Genomic DNA, 20,251 nt, shown 5'->3' on the forward strand with positions numbered 1-20,251 from the left:
CACTTACATTAGCCTATAGGTAGACAAAATCATCTAACACAAGGCCTATAACTCAGTATTGAATATTTCATGCAATTTATTGAATACTGTGCTGACAATGAAAAAGTCTGCAGAGTGTCAAGTGTTTACCCTCATGATCATGTAGCTGACTGCACTCACTACCCAACATCACAACATCACTGGTTTCTACTGAACATATGTAGCTTTCACACCATTGTAAAGTGAAAAACCACTAAATAGAACCATTGTAAGTCGAGGACCATCCATAGGTAGTTTGACTAACACATCCTGTAAAGAAAAAAACTGAAATATTGGAAGTATGTGCTCCCATAAAGATCCATTTCTAATTTTCCCCCATTGCATTTTCCAAATGTTCCAAGTGAAAATGTATTATTTTCATGACGCAAACAAATTATGTTGTATTTCACTTTATTTGTACAAAAGCAAAGTTCTCTAAGCTGTAGTATTTTTAAGTGAAAAAAAAACAAAACAAGAATCGGGGGCCTCCCTGGTGGTACAGTGGGTTGAGCACAGCGCTGTGAAGCTGTCTACAGCCTCTGCAGCACAGGTTCGATTCCCAGCTGGCCAGGGAGATTCCCACATGACACAGCAGACCTCTCCTACCTCACCCACTGCTCCCCTCGGCAGTTTACTTCAGTAAATCTGCCTGTTCTGTTCCCAGCTCTGTCTCTGGTGAATCCTCTCTCCTCCCCCCCCAACCCTCACACCTTTGGCCTGCACCCCAGCTCTTGTATGCATAAATAAATAAATCTTAAAAAAAAAAAAGCAAGTATCAAAATAGTAAGAGACGAGGGTGGGAATGAGAGGAAGAGTTGCTTCTCTTATATCTCCTTTAATATCACCTGTACATGTTTTTAACATATTTTAAACATTTTTGTCATCTGCATACATGATTGTCATTGACTGAGATCCAAAAGACGTAAACTTATGCTAAAAGGCCACACAGGCGGAGATTCCTGTGGCACTGCCTTCTCCCTAGCACAAACACAGAAGGGTAGGGGTCCACTGAGCAGCCAGAAAAATGGGTGGAGGTAGTTCTCTGTGACTTCCACATCTTTCCCCACATCTGCCCCTCCCCCAAACCCTTGTAGACCATCAAGGATTGCAGTATGAGCTTCCTGAACAGACTCTCACCCCAGAGTCAGGAAACAGCGGGCCCTTTTGCAGCCAAATTATTCTCTGTCCAGATGGAACAAAATAAAACCACTTTCTAAAATTTTCTTCTAAAAGGCGAAAAAACAAAGCAATCCCTAGGAAAAGGCTTACTTTCATTCAAATACATGGGTATATCCTTATCCCTAGTAACTTTGAACCTTTTTTTTGCCCCAAACTTCTGTTTTTTTCTACTCTACTTCCACATGACTATGCCAATCCAGGAGGCAATTTGTAAGAAATGATAAGGCTCTTGTCAGAGAGAAAGGAGATCTCTCCAGATGCAAGCAAGACCATGCTTGCAAAATGAAAGGGAAGGATGGGGTCTCCCAGGTAGCGCAAGGGATTAAGATGCAGCACTATTAAGCTATCCGCAGCCTCTGCAGCATGAGTTCCACCCCCAACCAGGGAGCTACCCACATGGCACAGCAGACCTCTCCTGTCTCACCTGCTGCTCCCCTCAGCAGTGTATTTCAGTACATCTGCCTGTTCTGTTCCCCACTCTGTCTGGTGAATCTTCTCACCCACCATATCTCTATCCTGCACCCAGCTCTTATATGTATAAATAAATAATTTTTTTTAATTTTTAAAAAATAAAAGGGAGGTATAATCTTAGCAGTCTGACACGGGGAAGATGGCTTCAGACAACATAGAACTACCCTTTCCTTTGGCTGACACATTGATCAGCCAACACATAGCACAGAAAGTATCTCTGGTCTCCTGGGCAGTGTTTGCGGCACACAGGCACATGACCATGTACCCCCACCTAGTATGTTCTTCACTGATCATAGTCTTTTCCTTTTTACATATACTAAACGAATCAAAGGTTACATGGAGAAGTGGAAATCTGGCCATATTAAACATTTTTGTCTTAGAATGACTATAGTGAAAAAGGAAAGAACAACTTTATTTCAAATGCAGTGTAACAAGTAAAGTTACCATCAATTTTGGGAAAATAAACATTAGAATAATCAGAGTTGCTTCTATATTGCGTGAAGAACCAAAAACATCTGACAAGTAATATGTGCTATAAATTGAAAATGCTTTAGCCAGTTTTTCAATGAGCTCATACAAGGAACATGTGTGCATGTATCTAAATTGTTTCAGTATTTAGAATGTAAACAGAAAAACATTGCCTATTTTGGGAAAAATAAAAATATTTTTTAAAAAAACAAAAAACTTCCCATCAACAGTTGCACTATATATTCTGATACCATATCTATGAGTTCATTACAACACATGAACAATGTATAAATAATATTTAAGGTCCTAAATTCCCAGTGAGCTTTGAACCTTAGAAAAATTTTACTAAAGTCTACATGATATAATCAGTATTTTAAGCAACCTTCTACTTGCCCCCAAAGTTTTCACTATTCTAAACTATACAATGATTTAGAATAAACACACTACATAATTCAGCAGTGAAGAATCAATCCAAGTTTTATTTAAATAAGTATTTCTCATGGGAAGAAAGTTAAACATAGGCTGTGTGGTATCTATAAGATACCAGAATTTCTGGGGGGGAAAAATAAGGTCATTTTTACATTTTCCAAAACGTCTCCTTTGTTCACCATCAGTGAACATTTTTTACTATTTACTTAACTATTTCCTCAGAATAAATATAATCACACTATAAATCACACTTTTTTAAAGACTTTTTTTTCTGGAAAGATGGACAACTAACATTACTATTCTCAATTCTTACTCAAAATGGAGGTCAGTTAACATTGTCTTATCTGTATTTTCTGGTAACTCAATATTAACATCCCAACAAAATTGGGTCATCTCCCCAGCCCATTTTACTCAAGTTACAACCAAAAAAAAAAATGCTAAAATTCAAAATTATTATGTATGGGCATGCATATGTGTGTGTGTGTGTATATTATGGTAAGATTTTTTTATTTTCTTAATACTAAATAACAAACATAAACACTAAAAATCTCTACTTTAGAAGTAAGATTAGCTTGTATTTCTTAGTAATTTCCAGGCTTAAACATTTCTCTTTGTCTTGGTTTTCATTTTCACTAAAGGCACTTTAGAAATATTAATATCATAGTTGCTTTTTAAGAAAAGGGATTAATTCAATTTTGCCTGAATATATTTCATCTTATCTTTTTCTCAATCACATTTTCCCCTCTGGCTATACTCACTGAGGACTATAGTCACTGTACCTGAGTCTTCAGTATTGTTTTCTACAAGGCCCACAGCCAATCATGTCCAGGTGCTGTGAACTCCAGCATGACCATGCAGCGTGTCACAGCTCCTTTTAGCGAGAACCTGCTTCCTTCAGTCAAACTCAAATACAGAGGCTGTTCCTTCAAATGTACATTTTTCTCTTTCTCAAGAGCAAGGAGGCAGATCTGGCTGAAGAACCCAAGAAATCTCCCATTTTACCAGCCTCCTCTTAGATGGAGGCATGATTTCTAACTGTCTTAGAGGATCTTAAATGGCTGTGTGTGAGATGACCATACTCTTGAACTGTTCCTCGCTTGAAGATTTCTGTCCAATTTCTGCAGAAGTGGAATTTGGTTTAGGGCATCCCTCTGCAGCATGAGTTCCACCCCCAACCAGGGAGCTACCCACATGGCACAGCAGACCACTCCTGTCTCACCCGCTGCTCCTGTCTCAACTGCTGCTCACCCAATTTCTCCATTTCACCCCTGACATTTTCAGAAGTTGCTAAGGGCAAATAACTACATTGCCTACTGTGATTACTAGGAATATGTTTCAGTTAAAAAAAACAACCTCTTAGATTAGAAAAATCTGTTGAGAGTGATAAAACTGTCACTTATTTTTTCAGGGCTGGATCTGCCTTTTTGAGAAGTCCTCTTATCTTGTAGGCTCTCTACCCAAAACTCATCTTCAGAGTTACATGTTTTCAATTCTAGCACAGAGGGAATGGATGACAAAGGATGCTCTATTCTATGAGGACAGCTGTTTACTGCAGGGATGGCAACACCTACCGCAAGGCCAACAATGATTTCCTTGTGTGCCTCCTGCTTTCTGGAATCTGCTAGGACATATCGTTGTAACAGTATGAAGCCGTTTTAAGATCTTCATTGCAATGATCACTACATGCACTGGCTACCGCTGTCTTCATCTTGACAGGCAAACATATAAATACTTACACACCTCTTTTGGCCTTACCTTGACATTACTTTTCTAGGGGGAGATGTTATTTTGAAAAACCTTTTCTGAGCTATGTTTGAAAATGAATCCTGACTAAGACTTTTTAAATGTGTTTTTCTCTTCTTTCCTTTGTCAATAATTGACAAGAATGAAAGAGAAAAATCTTAAATCTGATTAATGTCATCTTTAGTGAGTCTGATTGTGCTTAGATCTTTCTTTCATTTTCAGAATGTTTGTTTTTAGGAGTTTTGTTCTTTTTATAAGACAAAGCATTGGAAATGCTTGAGATATTTTTCCAAATATTCAGGATATCTGAATGTATAGTAACTTCATTTTCCTTACACAGCTGAGGCATATTTTAATGATCCAAGGGAGCATCCCAGTTATTTGGTTTTTTCACTTTCTCTTATCCTTGTTCTGAATCTTCCTGCATAGCTATGAGTCTTCAAACTGATGTCCAACTGGTTACATCTGCCCATACTTAAAGTAAGAGTAGTAAACTCAACACCTCAACTTCTACGTGGTAGTAAACTCAACACCTCAACTTCTACATGGTGACTGCATACTCTGGATATTATTGGTGGTCACACAATGAGATTAGCTGGAGAAGGGAAAAATAAGTCCTTAAAAGAAAAAAAATCAGGGCCTCCCCGGTGGCGCAGCGGTTGAGCGCTGGGTTGCGAAGCTGCCCGCGGCCTCTGCGGCGCCGGTTCGATCCCCGGCTGCTCCCCGGCCACCGGAGGAGGGTTCCGCATGGCGCGCAGACCTCTCCTGCCGCCCGCTGCTCCCCTCAGCAGTGTACTTAGGTCCTTCTGCCTGCTCTGCTCCCTGCTCTGGCTCTGGTGAATTCTCTCACCCTCCCGCGCTTCTGACTGTACCCAGTGCATGTATAAACAAAACAAACAAACAAACCAGCAAACAAATAAATAAAGCATGCCTCTATAAAAAAAAAAAAAATCAATCCACAAAATATGAACAAGTGCATACCTGGGGATCAGATTGAAGATGGTGATAACTGAAAGTAAATCTGTAATATATTTTTAGTAACAGTACACTCAGTACATATTACAATAACTCCATGGCAATAAGCAGGATCTGATATGGCTAGCAACTCTATAAGATGATGCAGCTAAAATCAGTAGTGACTTGATGTACTCTAGGTAGAAATGGTTACTTTCCTACACATATGCTCCCCACACCAAGTGCAGGCTGAGCTTTGATTTTTAAACAGAAAAAAGTTTCTGTTGCCAACTTAATGAAGTTTAAAGAAGAAAGTGTTGGGCCTCCCCGGTGGCGCAGCGGTTGAGCGCTGGGTTGCGAAGCTGCCCGTCAGCCTCTGCAGCGCCGGTTCGATTCCCGGCTGCTCCCCGGCCACCAGAGGAGGGTCCCACATGGCGCGCAGACCTCTCCTGCCGCCCGCTGCTCCCCTCAGCAGTGTACTTCGGTCCTTCTGCCTGCTCTGCTCCCTGCTCTGGCTCTGGTGAATTCTCTCACCCTCCCGCGCTTCTGACTGTACCCAGTGCATGTATAAACGAAACAAACGAACAAATAAATAAATAAATAAATAAAAAACATGCCTCTATAAAAAAAAAAAAAAAAAAAAAAATAAAGAAGAAAGTGTTTCCATTTGAGAGTGATGTTTTGAGCAAGAAAGCTGAAGAAACTTCATCTGGGAACCACTGGTTTAGAAGGAAGTCATTTGAAAACAATAGACCCATTACCACTTACAAGTTAATAATTTAAGGACATGAATTTACCACTGTCTTACTTAAAGTAGGGTCAGATGTAACCAACTGGACATCAGTTTGAAGTTAAAGGCACCAGTTTATAATAACAGTAATATCTAACCAAAAACGTATCAGAAAAAAAAAAAAACAGTAATATGATGTTCTGCTAGTAAGGTACTTTCCCCTAAGAACTGTATATTATCCAGAATAGTAACTTGTACAGTATGTTTCTGTTTTCAAAATGTTTTCGTATCCCATACCAATAAATGAAAAAGGATGTTTGTGGTGTGCCAGATACAACCGTAATGTAGAACAAGGGGAAAATGCCTGGATGATTAAGTGGTGGTTGCAGACAGGATAGCTTTGTCTCTAGCACATTGTTTTATATGAAGACAAACCCCAGACTATGAAGCTGGGCTCCAATCAAAACAAAATTAATAAGGCCAACAAAACCAATTCAAAGATAAGATAGAAAAAGCACATGGAGTATGTGAATAAGACATCCACCTGCTGAACTATAGAATCACAGGGAAGGAACAAAAATAGAATCCATTCCATTGGTTAATTGAAAATGGTTGTCATTTCATCTTTAAATCTGCCACTTTGACCCATCTGGGCTGACAACAAGTAAATAGAGTTTGGTTTAGGGCATCCCGGGTAGCATAAGGGGTTAAGCTATCTGCAGCCTCTGCAGCAGGAGTTCAATCCCCAGCTAGCCAGGGAGCTACCCACATGGTGCAGCAGACCTCTCCTGTCTCACCCGCTGCTCCCCACAGCAGTGTATTTCAGTCAATCCGCCTATTCTGCTCCCCACTCTCTCTGGTGAATCCTCTCAGTTCCCATACCTCTGGCCTGTACCCCAGTTCTTATATGCATAAATAAATAAATCTTTAAATAAAAAAAATTATAAAGAGTTTGGTTTATAGAAAGAACTTAGGAAGAAGAGAGAGAAAAGCATTGCACCAACATACTCAATAAGCCACTCAGCATCTCTTCATACAAAGGTAAACAAAATTTCTTCCACAGGCAAACAAACACGACCAGTGAAATGGGATAAGTAGCCTTCCTTTAAGAGAATCCCTTTGGAGAGAAGAGCACTAGGAACTATGGTGATAGTTCATGGGTGAATTGGTGGTGGGAATTTTATAAGGCATACACCAGAGGAGAAAGCATACATTGTACAAAATATGAACAATGATGTAAAATATATATATAAATTCATTAATTAAAAAACAAGACTATCCCCTTTCTTGGACTCTTGCTCATCTATCAACCTCCTCTTTATAATTCTTTAGTCCCTACATCTGAACTTCAATCATTCATACTCACCAACCCCCTACTCCCAGACCTTGGGAACAATAACTATATTCAGTATGAATTGGTTGAGGTCAGATATTTGTCCGCAGAATTTAACCCATAGAAGCAGATGTCTGGAAGTCACCTTAAAAGGCTTTTTTTCCATATTTTTTCACCTTCTGCATCAATTCTTCTATAATAATATCCACACATAGAATCCAGCCTGAGTAAACACCTTCCCTGATTATAAATCAAGGCTTCCTGGGGCAGCCCCTTCCATTTCTGGACTTTTCATATCATTAAAAGGTTCTTGGTCATGCTATTCAAAATTAGCCCCCTAACGTTACTCCTCACTCGAGAAATAAAAAACAAGTCCTTCTCCTGGCAGCCTCTCACTTTGTCTGAAGGCAGCTGTCACCTCCCCACTGAGTCCTATGTCCCTGCAGTTCAAATATGCCCAACCACTCCCCATATGACATGATTTACAGGCTCCTAACCATCTTGCTCATCCTCTCCTGGACTTGTTGCAGTTCAATCACATCCCTCTTCAAAAGCGTTGCCAAAATGGAAAACAATATAGCAGGAATGATCTAAATATGGAAAGAAAGCCTTTGTCTATGAATATGAATAACGGAAGAATTTCTGTTGTCATGAGAGCAGGGGTTTTGCGGGGAGGGGGCCTAGGAGAAGGGTGGGGATGGGCATTCTCCATGAATAAGACACAGTCCCAAGAGTTCCCATACTATTGCCTGCCCCTAGTCCTTTCCCCCTCTTGAGAACAAAACCACACAGGGGCTCCTGGTGCTGCATGTGTGCTTGTTCGGTGGGGACCTGGTACCTCTTTTGTGAAGCTGCAGCTGAGGAGACTCTGGCGCTCACCATGGCCAACGAAAGCCCACAGGAGTCAAGACTGAGAACAGCGATCATATTAACGTGAAGGTGGAGGGTCAGGATGGTTCCGTGGTGCAGTTTAAGATTAAGAGGCATGCACTCTTAGTAAACTAATGAAAGCCTATTGCGAACGACAGGGTTTGTCGATGAGGCAGATCAGATTCTGATTTGACCGGCAACCAATGAAACAGACACACTTGCACAGTTGGAAATGGAGGACGAAGATACAATTGACGTGTTCCAACAGCAGACAGGAGGTGTCTACTAAAAAGGGAACCCACTACTTTACTCCAGAACTCTGTTCCTCCCGACCAAGAAGACATTCTCAATTAGAAAACCGCAATTTGGTTCCACCACATCCTGACTACTACAGTATAGTTTTCTCTATTCTTTCATTTTCCCCTTCCCCTTTCCTTTATTGTACATAAAGTAACTGGTGTATGTGCACAAGCATACTGCATTTTTTTTTTAACTAAATGGCCAATGGTATGTTTTGATCAACAGCAAATGGAGATGGGACGAGGGAAAAAATATTGGTTCTGCAAAAACACCCCCTTTCTCCATTAGTGGCATGCTCATTCAGCTCTTATCTTTATATTCCAGTAAGTTATTTTGCTCTCAATGTTGTTGTTGTTGTTGTTTTAAAGATTTATTTATTTATTTATTCATTCATACAAACACTGGGTACAGTCAGAAGCGCAGGAGAGTGAGAGAATTCACCAGAGCCAGAGCGGGAAGCAGAGCAGGCAGAAGGACCGAAGTACACTGCTGAGGGGAGCAGCGGGCGGCAGGAGAGGTCTGCGCGCCATGTGGGACCCTCCTCTGGTGGCCGGGGAGCAGCCGGGGATCGAACCCCTGCCGCGGATGCTCTCAATGTTTAACAAAAAAAAGAACAACATAAAAATTCTTGCATACCTTGTTCGATTGGAGAATTTTAATGTTTTTCATTTATCATTGTAAAACCAAGGACAATTTTATAACTTTTTTGTACATAGCTGTTACGTGTAGGGCAATCTGTCTTTAAGTAGGGATAAATTACTCTAAAACAAATGAATCCTAGATAGTTTTCCCTTTAAGTCAAGCATCTTGTTGTTTAAATAAACTTCTTGTTTAAAAAAAAAAAAAAAAAAAAAAAACCACACAGGGCTTTTTGATAGACAGACTTGAACTGGTCATTCCTGTTAGAGCACCTGGCTGGACTAAATGACCCACAGAAAGATGAGCTTGACCTGGCCCTTCAGCAGTTGTGAAAATCTTTTTCTTTTTAAGATTTATTTTATTTATGCATACAAGATCTGGGGTGCAAGCCAGAGGTGCTGGCGGGGGGAGCTGAGAGGATTCACCAGACACAGAGTGCAGAGCAAAACAGGCGGATCTACTGAAATATACTGTGAGGGGAGGGCCTCCCCGGTGGCGCAGCGGTTGAGCGCTGGGTTGAGAAGCTGCCCGCGGCCTCTGCAGCGCCAGTTCGATCCCCGGCTGCTCCCTGCTCCCCGGCCATGTGGGAGGAGGGTCCCACATGGTGCGCAGACCTCTCCTGCCGCCCGCTGCTCCCCTCAGCAGTGTACTTCAGTCCTTCTGCCTGCTCTGCTCCCGCTCTGGCTCTGGTGAATTCTCTCACCCTCCCACGCTTCTGACTGTACCCAGTGCCTGTATAAATAAATAAATAAAAATAAATCTTTTTTAAAAAATAGTACTTAAATAAAAAAAATAAAAAGCTCTAACAGAGCCCTATCTCCCACCTCATCCTCAGGCAGAAGTCGAGGGATCACAGGAGAGAACTTGCTATTCTAGGATTTTCTGCTAGTAGGAGTGTCCACAAGCTTGAGCTCCAGAACCGTGGAATTAAGGAAGAGGGGTGCAGTTGGGTCGGACACCCAAACTCTCTCCTACTAACCAGGACTGGTTTTCCCTGGAAGGAAGGGAGGCATTCACCTGGGTGTTCAGACTCTACCGGGGGCGTGCAGGGGACCTGAAGCAGCTGTCCCCTGGGTCTTTGCTTGCCAGTGCTGGGGCAGAGGCCACAAAGCGGAAACCCTGGGGTCAAACGCCCCAGTGCCACACCCTATCTCCAGGACCCGCCCCAGAGCCACCTCACCCCCACCCCAGTTCCAGAGCTCTGCCCTCCTCAATTCCTTACTCATCCTGCTGTCCTGCTTTTCTATCCTTGCCTGCCCATCCCTGCCTGCCTCCCTCCCTGCAGTTCCCTCTTATCCCGATGATTCCACACACCATGCAGACACCACAATTCCCTGCCTTCCAGCCTCCAGGCCCAGTAGACAGGCATAGAGCGCCCCACCATTCCTGCTAGGCTGACGAACAAAATGGCGGATGGACAAAAAGTCAAAATTGGGGGCCTCCCCGGTGGCGCAAGGGGTTAAAACGCAACCTATAAAGCTATCCACAGCCTCTGCATCACGAGTTTGATCCCCGGCCAGGGAGCTACCCACATGGCACAGCAGACCTCTCCTGTCTTGCCTGCTACTCCCCTCAGTGGTGTGTTTCAGTAGAGCTGCCTGCTCTGTTCCCTACTCTGTCTCTGGTAAATCCTCCCCCCCACCCCCACCCCCACACACTTCTGGCCTGTACCCCAGTTCTTGTATGCTTAAATAAATAAATCTTTAAAAAAAAAGTCAAAGTTGGTTTGAGCCCCTGTGGTCAGACATTTGTACCACCCATGAATGGACATTTAGAAATAATGCACGCTAACACAGAACCTAGTAGGTACCAGGCTCTGTTCTAAGTGTTATTATCACTATTGTGCCTATCTTAAAAACTGGAGGGTAGAGGCACAGAGTAGCAAGCAGTTTAAGACCAGTGGATAAAGCAGAAAGTAGTATACCCCTACAATGAAATACTATTGAGCAGCATAAAAGAACAAACTAGGGGCCTCCCTGGTGGCACAAGGGGCTAAGCACTGCACTTATGAAGCAATCCGCAGCCTCTGCAGCACAAGTTCAATCCCTGGGCCAGCCAGGGAGAAACCCACATGGTGCAGCAGACCTCTCCTGTCTCACCTACTGCTCCCCTCAGCAGTGTATTTCTGTCAATCTGCCTGTTCTGTTCCCCACTCTGTCTCTGGTGAATCCTCTCACCCCCCTGCATCTCTGGCCTGTACCCCAGCTCCTGTATACATAAATAAATAAATCTTAAAAAAAGAAAACAAAAGAACAAACTATTGTCACACTTATAATGTGAATGAATCTCAAAAAATCATGCTAAGTGTAAGATGCCAGACACAGAGAGAACATAGTGATTAATTCCATTCATATAAAATTCTAGAAAAGGCAAAACAATAGTGACAAAAAGCAAATCAGATGTGGCATGAGCCCAGAAATGGCAGGAGGAAGTTTATGGGGTGATGGAAGTGTTACAGGGCGGGCAGAGGGGCACCCCAGACCCTGTAAACCTGCCTGCTCTAAATAGGTTCTGCCATCTGCCTCATCAACACAAAACATATGAGACTTTAATGAAAAGGAACTTTAATACAATTAGGAAACAATACAGGAAAGGCAAAGAATATAGTTTCTAAATCGAGCACCCAAAGTTACCCGTCCCCTCATGGGTAAAAGTCCACCCAAGCAGGATTGGCCCAGAACAAGGCCCCAAAGCCTGCCACAAGTCTAAAGCATCTTCCAGTGGGGACCCACAGAAAAGCATCAGAAGCAACCAGAAAAGTCTGGGGGAAAAAAAGCACAATCAAAATCAAGACAAAAATCACCATTGTCACCTCCCCACAAGTCTCACCCACATCTGTGTCACCCAGTCCATGACCAAAAGGCAAGTGTAGTTTCTTCACATGTCTCTCGGCTCCATGTGCCTCCTCCAGGGCTCCTTCTGGCTCCATCCTGCTTCCTTCCTTCCCATTCTCCCCTGCTGCTGCTTCTCTCTTCACTCAGCTACACCCTCGTTTTGGGTGGGGCAGGAAACCTGGAACCTCGCCTGTTCCTGGGACCACCCTGTTACAGAAATGTTCCAAAACTTTATTGTGCTGGTGATCACGAACTTTGTACCTTTAGTCCCAATTCATCAAGGGTACACTTAAAAAAAGTGATTTTTTGTGGTATGTTTAAGTATACCTCTAAAGGCTGAAGAAAAAAAATTTTAAGAGGGATGAAGGACAAAAGAGAATCCTGGAAAACACCAAGGACAGATAGACAGAGAGGAAACAGGAAAGATGGAGAGGAGTAATCAGAGAGGTGTGAGGACTAAGAAAGATGGCACAGAAGCCCAGTGGAGAATGACTGATGCATTGTGGTGGCCAAATAAATTACTGTTGAATGAATGAATGAGCAGTGCCCAGAGGGAGGAAGGGATGGAGGAGCTGCAAGGAAGTCATGGCAATGAGAGCTATAAAGAAACCTCTACCTTTGGAGCTGGAAACAGGGAGAACAGCCACAGGAGGGGAAAAAAAGTCCCCTGGTTTTTCTCAGCTTTTGTGTTCTGACACCTTCCAGAATGAGAGAATTACAGTATGATGTGCTATCAACACATCACCTGCTCCAGAGTTCAGTCCATTATAATGCAGTTGTAAACAACAACAATGGAGGGTTGGGCCCATTTGGATTTTCCTTTTGTAAGTTCCAACCTGGATTTTCTTTCTTTTTTTTTTTAACAGATTTATTTACTTATGCATACAAGAGCTGGGGTACAGGCCAGCGGTGTGGGGTGGGGGATGGGTGGTGAGAAGATTCACCAGTGGTAGAGTGGGGAACAGAACAGGCAGATTGACTGAAATACACTGCTGAGGGGAGCAGCCAGGCGAGTCATGAGAGGTCTGCTGCGCCATGTGGGTTTCTCCCTGGCTGGCCGGGAATTGAACTCGTGCGGTTGTGGTTGCGGATAACTTCATAGGTTGCATCTTAACCCTTGCGCAACCAGGGAGGTCCCAACCTGGCTTTTCAGTTAATAAAAACACGTAATAGATTCAATTATATGAAAATATTTTTAATTCTGCTTGATTAGTGGCTTGATAAGAGAATTGATCTTTGGAGATGCATGCTCAAAGGACTCACAGAGGTAACTATCCTAGATCTGACCTCTGTGGTGTGTAGTTTCTGACACTGGTTTACGTGGGTATAATTAGCAGTGAGCTGTGGTAGTCTACAATGTTGCCCCCAGTGCAGGCTTTCCAGACTCATGGTCCGGCTTGCAGGACCTAAGTTAAAATGACTGGCGGAAGAGGGTGTTACCTGTAAGTTAAAGACTGACTAATGGTTTTAGCATGAAGTTTTAGGACTCTAACCCCGACAGATCATTAGCTTCTAGAAAATGCCCAGCCTCTGGAGGTCACGGTTATTACTACAAACCAATAAATGAATATATAAAAAAAGGGCAAATGACCTTTTTATGTGCTGGGGATATTTAAAAACTAAGCTGCAAACTTCCATGAATACAGAGTCCTGTTTATAGCATAAATCCTTTCTTAGCTTTCACAAAGCTAGAGCAGAGACCATTAGAAGAACCATACTTCACCATTAATGTTGCATTAAATTTTAACCACTGCAGTCATAGTTAAAGAGATATTTTCATTATAATCCAGTATCTTCAAGACCTTGCAATTTAACTTAGTTCAGCACTCTCTTTTGGCAAATTTATTATATTCATATTGATTCCTTACTCAAAGAATATAAATGTTTTAAGTTTGATAAAACGGAATCAGTTCTTAGGTTTATTTAAATGTTAGAAAAGACATTCTCCTCAGACATAGAGTAGCATATATTAAAGGGGAAAATATTAAGTCCCTGTCAAAAGTAAACACTGTTCTGCTTCTATTTCTTTGTTATTAAGTACAATTTATTCCAGTGAAAAATATATACAGGACCCGCCATAAACTTAGAGTGTGCAAATAGGGAAACCAAAAGCTGGAGACTGCAAAAATCATTGTTTATTTCTTTAATTTCCTACTTTATATCATCCTGGAGGAAAATGTCAATTGGCTACAAAAACAGACAAATGCAGTAATGGAGAAAACAATGAAAAGATAGACCTATTCCAGTAATAGGAGCCACTTTACTGGGATGGGGATGGGGATTCAGGTTCCCTTCTAAGGTGCAGAAAGAAAGTTGATAACCTTACATAACTGACATCAGAAAGGAGAAAATAAATGTAAGGTCCTCCAGAAAAAAAGTTTTTCAATTTTAGAAATATGTTGAACTTTAATCACCCCATATTCTCTTTTTTTTTTTTATTTATTTGTTCGTTTGTTTGTTTTTTGTTTTGTTTATACAAGCACTGGATACAGTCAGAAGCGCGGGAGGGTGAGAGAATTCACCAGAGCCAGAGAGGGGAGCAGAGCAGGCAGAAGGACCGAAGTACACTGCTGAGAGGAGCAGCGGGCAGCAGGGGAGGTCCGCGCGCCATGTGGGACCCTCCTCCGGCGGCCGGGGAGCAGCCGGGGATCGAACCGGCACCACAGAGGCAGCGGGCAGCTTCGCAACCCAGCGCTCAACCGCTGCGCCACCGGGGAGGCCCACACTCCATATTCTCATTGGCCATTAAACTGTGGCTCCTTAGTAACACTTTGCTGTGAGCTGAATTTTAAAATTAATATGCCAAATCCCTATGTCCCAATGTGATTGTGTCTGGATAAGGTCTGTAAGTGGTAAATAAGGTTATATGAGATTATAAGATTTCTCTCTCTCTACCATGTGAGGACACAGTGAGAAGGTACTATCTGCCAGCCTGGAAGGGAGCTCTCACCAGAACCTGACCATGCTAACACCTTGAGCTCAGATTTCTAGGCCCCAAAACTGGAGAAAACTAATTTTTGTTGCTTAAGTCATATAGCCTATGGGTATTTTGCTATGGCAGCCCAAGCAGACTAAGGCACATTTTGTCATAACTATGTTGTCACCCCTATGACAGGTGAACAGAGCATGCAATCAGGTGTCAGGAAAGCTGATCTGATCCTGGCTCTTTATCTTTTTCCAAGACTTGCCAATGCAGAAGACAGAAGAATTTAATTAGGTATTTTTTTAAAGATTTATTTATTTATGCATACAAGAATTGGGGTACAGGCCAGAGGTGCGGGCGGTTAGAGGATTCACCAGAGACAGAGTGGGGAACAGAACAGGCAGATTGAAATACACTGCTGAGGGGAGCAGCGGGCGAGTCAGGAGAGGTCTGCTGTGCCGTGTGAGTTGCTCCCTGGCCAGCCGGGCATCGAACTCGTGCTGCAGAGGCTGCAGATTGCTTCATAGTGCAGTGCTTAACCACTTGCGCCACCAGGGAGGCCCTAATTAGGTATTTTTACCTTCCTATAAACTGCAAAATAAAATAAACAATTTTGACTATTTCTCAATGTCAAGCAGTAAAGGCATAGGTTTCTTGAACAAACCATATGGTAAGTCTTTTCATTTCAGTCTATCTTTAACAAGTTAAAAAAGGAAGACAACTCCATAGATATGCAAGAGTAGAAGACTGATTAATTTAGTTATAATGCTTTGACTATATATCTATGGACTCCTAGGAAAATTTTTAAAATACTTATGTTATAATATTAAGCAAGAAAAAAATAAATTAAAAAGCATAACTACTCTGCTTACAACATAAAAAACTATAAGGCCAGTGTAAAAAATGAAAATAATGGTATTGGGTGGTTGAACTATGAGTCATTTTTGCAGCGCATTTTATTTACTGAAATATTGCTCAGTGTTCTTTTTTTATTATGTACCATTTTTTAAAATAAATTCAAAAGCACCTATGAGTATCTTTTGTGAAGAACTATCTTTTATTATCAAATTGTCTGTGTGTTTTATTAGTTATTGAAGATTCCAATTGTGATGAAAATTTCATTCGATTGATAGTACTGTCATTTTAAAACAGAGTCAAAAATAACTAAGTCAAAACAACCAAATGTGTCAAAAAAAAACCAAACAAACAAAAAACCAACCAAATGTTTCAATTAATGAATCTGAAAGCTCTAATTTAAATACCTTCAAAAGACAAGGTCAAGATGAATGTTGTGGTGATTATATTTGTTCATCTCTCTATAAATATGACCACTGTCGAGTGTTGCAAGGTGAACATGAGATGTAATTCTTACAAAAAGCACAGCATTTGCCCCCCATCAAAGCTGAATTCTGATCACTAAGGATGAATTGAATAACAAAGACCTCCTACCACCTGTTCATTCATTTAGTCTATTAGCATTTAAACCACTATAGGGTAGCCATTTAAGAAATGGGCTTCAGAGCCAAACTGCCTGGACTTAAATTTTACTCCATCACTTACTAGAGTTTTGATTCTGTGTATTCGTCAAAGTAAGTAAGGTTTGGGCCTTGCTGGTGGCACATGGGTTAAAATCTCACACTATCAAGGTATCATCAGCCACTGCAACCAGAGTTCCATCCCTGGCCAGGGAGCTAACCCACATGGCACAGCAGACCCCTCCTGTCTCACCTATCACTCCCCCTGCAGTGTATTTCAGTAGATCTACCTGTTCTGCTCCCCACTCTGTCTCTGGTGAATCCTCTCACCCTCCCCCCAACCCCACCCCCACACCTCTGACCTACACTCCAGTTTTTGTATGCATAAAAAAATTTTTTAAGAGAATTTTAAAAAAGCAAGGTTTGCCATGATGTCTCAGTCCATTTGGGCAGCCATAACAAAATCACAATAGACGGGGTATTATTACAGTCTTACATATATAACTCAGCAAAAGAAATATGTTGGGTGGCAGAAAGCGCCATAGCAAGAGAGTATTCCAAGATGTTGCAACATTTGTGAAAGCCCTGGAGAAGGGAAAAGCTGACTCCTCTCAGGAACCAAAAGAATGTGGCTGGAATGCAAAGATGCAGTATGAGAGGGCCCAAGAGGAAGCTGGGGAGCAGGCAGGACCCAGGGCATGAGGGGACTTGCCAGCCATGCTAAAGATCAGAGCTTTACCTCATGAGCTGTGGGAAGTACTGAATGATCAGAAGCAAAGCAGTTACATGATTTTTATATGATTATTCTAATTGCTGTGTGGAAAAAAGTATTGGAGGGAGGGAATCTAGTTAAAAAGCTATTTCATTTGTACTAATTGAGAGATGATAGTGTGTTGGCTTAGAATGTGGCAGTGGAGATGAAAAATCTGGGCAATTTTGAGATCCATTTAGGAAGCCTGAAAATTCAAACTCTTAGATATGTGTTTAAGTTAAAAAAAGAAAAAACTGGGGCCTCCCCGGTGGCACAGTGGTTGAGCGCTGGGTTGCAAAGCTGCCTGCAGCCTCTGCAGCGCCGGTTCAATCCCCGGCTGCTCCCCGACCACTGGAGGAGGGTCCCACATGGCACGCAGACCTCTCCTGCCGCCCGTTGCTCCCCTCAGCAGTGTACTTCGGTCCTTCTGCCTGCTCTGCTCCCTGCTCTGGCTCTGGTGAATTCTCTCACCCTCCCGCGCTTCTGACTGTACTCAGTGCGTGTATAAACAAATAAACAAACAAACAAATAAGTAAATAATACATGCCTCTTAAAAAAAAAAAAAAAGAAAAAGAAAAAACTTAGTGAGGTTCCAGCAAGTCCCTATTTAGAAAGAGTGGTTGGATTTACTTTGAGACAATACATCTATGTGGAGACTAAAAGGTGTTATGGCAAGGTCAAATTTTAGGCCTAAACTCTAAATCTCACATTCTGGATTGTTGGATGTGTGTGTGTGTGTGTGTGTATAAAATATTGTTGTGCATATATATTCAACAATATATGTATAATATATACATATGTATATATTATGTATATGTATATATGTATGTATATATGTATATATGTACATATGTATATATATGTATAATATATACATATATTATATACATACAAACATTTCATTTTATATAAAATATAATCGTTTCTAGATTATACCTTCATTTTTTACATGCTCATGTATAACATTAATGAAAACATTTATTCAAAATGCATCCTTAAGAAAGTGAAAAACTCTGAGATGCTCAGGCCGACGTTGAACATCAGGCTACACAGAGTAGGGTACTCAGCCCAGTTGGTTGCTTGGGAAATGATAGAAAAACTTAGAGAATGCATTTATATTACATGACTTAAATTGCACCTACAGATTTTATGCTACCTTTTCTACCTCCTCATTCCTGAGAAGAGGGACTTAGTAACAATGGAAACCATTAGTTTCCAGGGGAGCCAAACACAGACATAGCAACTGCAGAGAAAAATCATTAGCTGTCTTCATTTCCTCAACCTTCTGCATTAGCTTCTTCCTTGGCTCTAGAGAAGATCTGAATTGTGAAAGATAAGTTGTGGCTATCTGGCACTTCTGAGAAAATGCCAGTGGATGATGAAGAAAGCAGTTGGCTAGGCATTAGGAAATTGGAGTTCTAGTTCCACTTCTAGACCTGGCTTCCTGAATTGCCTTGAGTAGATAACTTGGCCTCTCTGGGTCCTGGTCTTTTAGCAATGAAATTTGGACACGATATCTGGGATCCCCAAAATTCTCCTAATTCAAAGAGAATATGAAACCGCTTACTTAACATTTCACAGGCCCCACTTCTCTAATCATTGTGAATTCATTTGATAAATGAGAACCCACTCTGTGCCAATATTACGGTAGGTATCAGGCACACACCAAAGAACAAAGCATCCTCACAGAATCAGTATTCTATAGGATCTGTACACAAACCCTGGGTCATTAGGAATAGCATCTCCTTAAAAACAGCTAAAAGGGATACTACCGAACAACACAATCAGGATGGCTAATGGTGATCCCCCCCAAAAGAGCAAGCTGTCTGTTTATGCCTTCTTTGTGCAGATGTTCAGGGAGGAACATAAGAAGAAAAATTCAAACGTCCTGTTAGTTTCACGAAGTTTTCCAAGAAGTACTCAGGAAGGTGGAAGACTATGAGAAGGAGAAGTCTAAATTTGGTGAAATAGCAAAGGCAGATAAAAGTATGTTACAATCTGGAAATGGAGCATTATGAACTAGATAAGGGAGGCAAGAAGGCCCCCAGCGGCCCTAACGGCCACCATCTGGTTCTTCCTGTTCTATTCAGAACTCTGCTCCAAGATCAAATCCATGAACCCTGATATCTCGATCACAGATGTGGCAAAGAAGCTGTGCAAGATATGGAATAACTTAAGTGACAGTGAAAAGAAGCCTTGCTACAAAAAGGTGTCGAAGCTGAAGAAGTACAAGAAGGATGTCACACGCTATAAATGGAAAGAAAAGTTTGATGGCTCCAAGAGTCCTGCTAAAGTTGCCAGGAAAAAAGTGGAAGGGGGAGGGGAAAAGGCAGAGGGCAGTGGGAGCGTGGGAGGGGTTGTTTCTCTGTTAAAAAAATAAGTTAATAGCAGGCTGTTTGTATTTTAATAAAAGATATTTGCTACATACTTATCACAGGCACCTTCTCCTTCCTCCTTATTTCTCTTCTTCTGTAAGCTGTAGTGTTTTCATGCTGCGATTTATGCATAAACTATATGTATATTTGTGTATTAAATGACATAAATGTGTGTATTAAATGACATAAATAATTCAGATGGAATTCCTGTGCTGGTGTTTGCTCATCTCAATCAGATTATAAACTTACAAAAAGTGTTCAGACCCTTGCCCAGTGCTGGCCCCAGTTCTCAGTGCACACTTGGTGAAAGGCTCTGAGTTGTGGGAGTATGTGGGAGCTGAAACCCTCTGGCCTCATTGACTTGCCCACGAAAAGCTTTTGGAGTAGGATTACGCCTACAGCTAAAATCCAACCTGCGACTTTTGCCAGGTTCCCTTTGCTGGGCCTTGCTCCTTCATTTATTCCCATCCCAAGGCGCAGGCTAGTTCAGGTCCTGTCTGAACAGCTGTCAGCTTTCCCTGACTGCCTGCAGCTCTGTCCTCAGCAGGGGGTCCCCAGCACGTTGCCTCCAAGATGGGTGGGCACATCACAGGGAATACCTTAGAAATCTATTGAAGTGTGAGAAGAAAATATTAGAAAGTATAGTTATGTGTATATACATGCTTTTTAACTTTTTATCAAAAAAACAAAATTTATGATTTATTAACATTTTTATGTGTGAATTGACATTGACACTCCCACTTGGCATGGGTGTCCAAT

General features: G+C 41.7%; 2 pseudogenes; both read left to right on the forward strand.

The window, feature by feature from the left end:
- Positions 1 to 8,731, forward strand: part of LOC119254940 (small ubiquitin-related modifier 2-like) — a 118,152-nt pseudogene extending 109,421 nt beyond the window's left edge.
- Positions 8,732 to 18,906: 10,175 nt separating this feature from the next.
- Positions 18,907 to 19,497, forward strand: LOC119254941 (high mobility group protein B3-like; annotated as a pseudogene).
- Positions 19,498 to 20,251: the final 754 nt, after the last annotated feature.

This window comes from Talpa occidentalis, unplaced genomic scaffold (genome assembly GCF_014898055.3).
Source record: "Talpa occidentalis isolate TD23 unplaced genomic scaffold, MPIMG_talOcc4v2.1 talOcc4.3, whole genome shotgun sequence".
Taxonomy (NCBI): domain Eukaryota; kingdom Metazoa; phylum Chordata; class Mammalia; order Eulipotyphla; family Talpidae; genus Talpa; species Talpa occidentalis.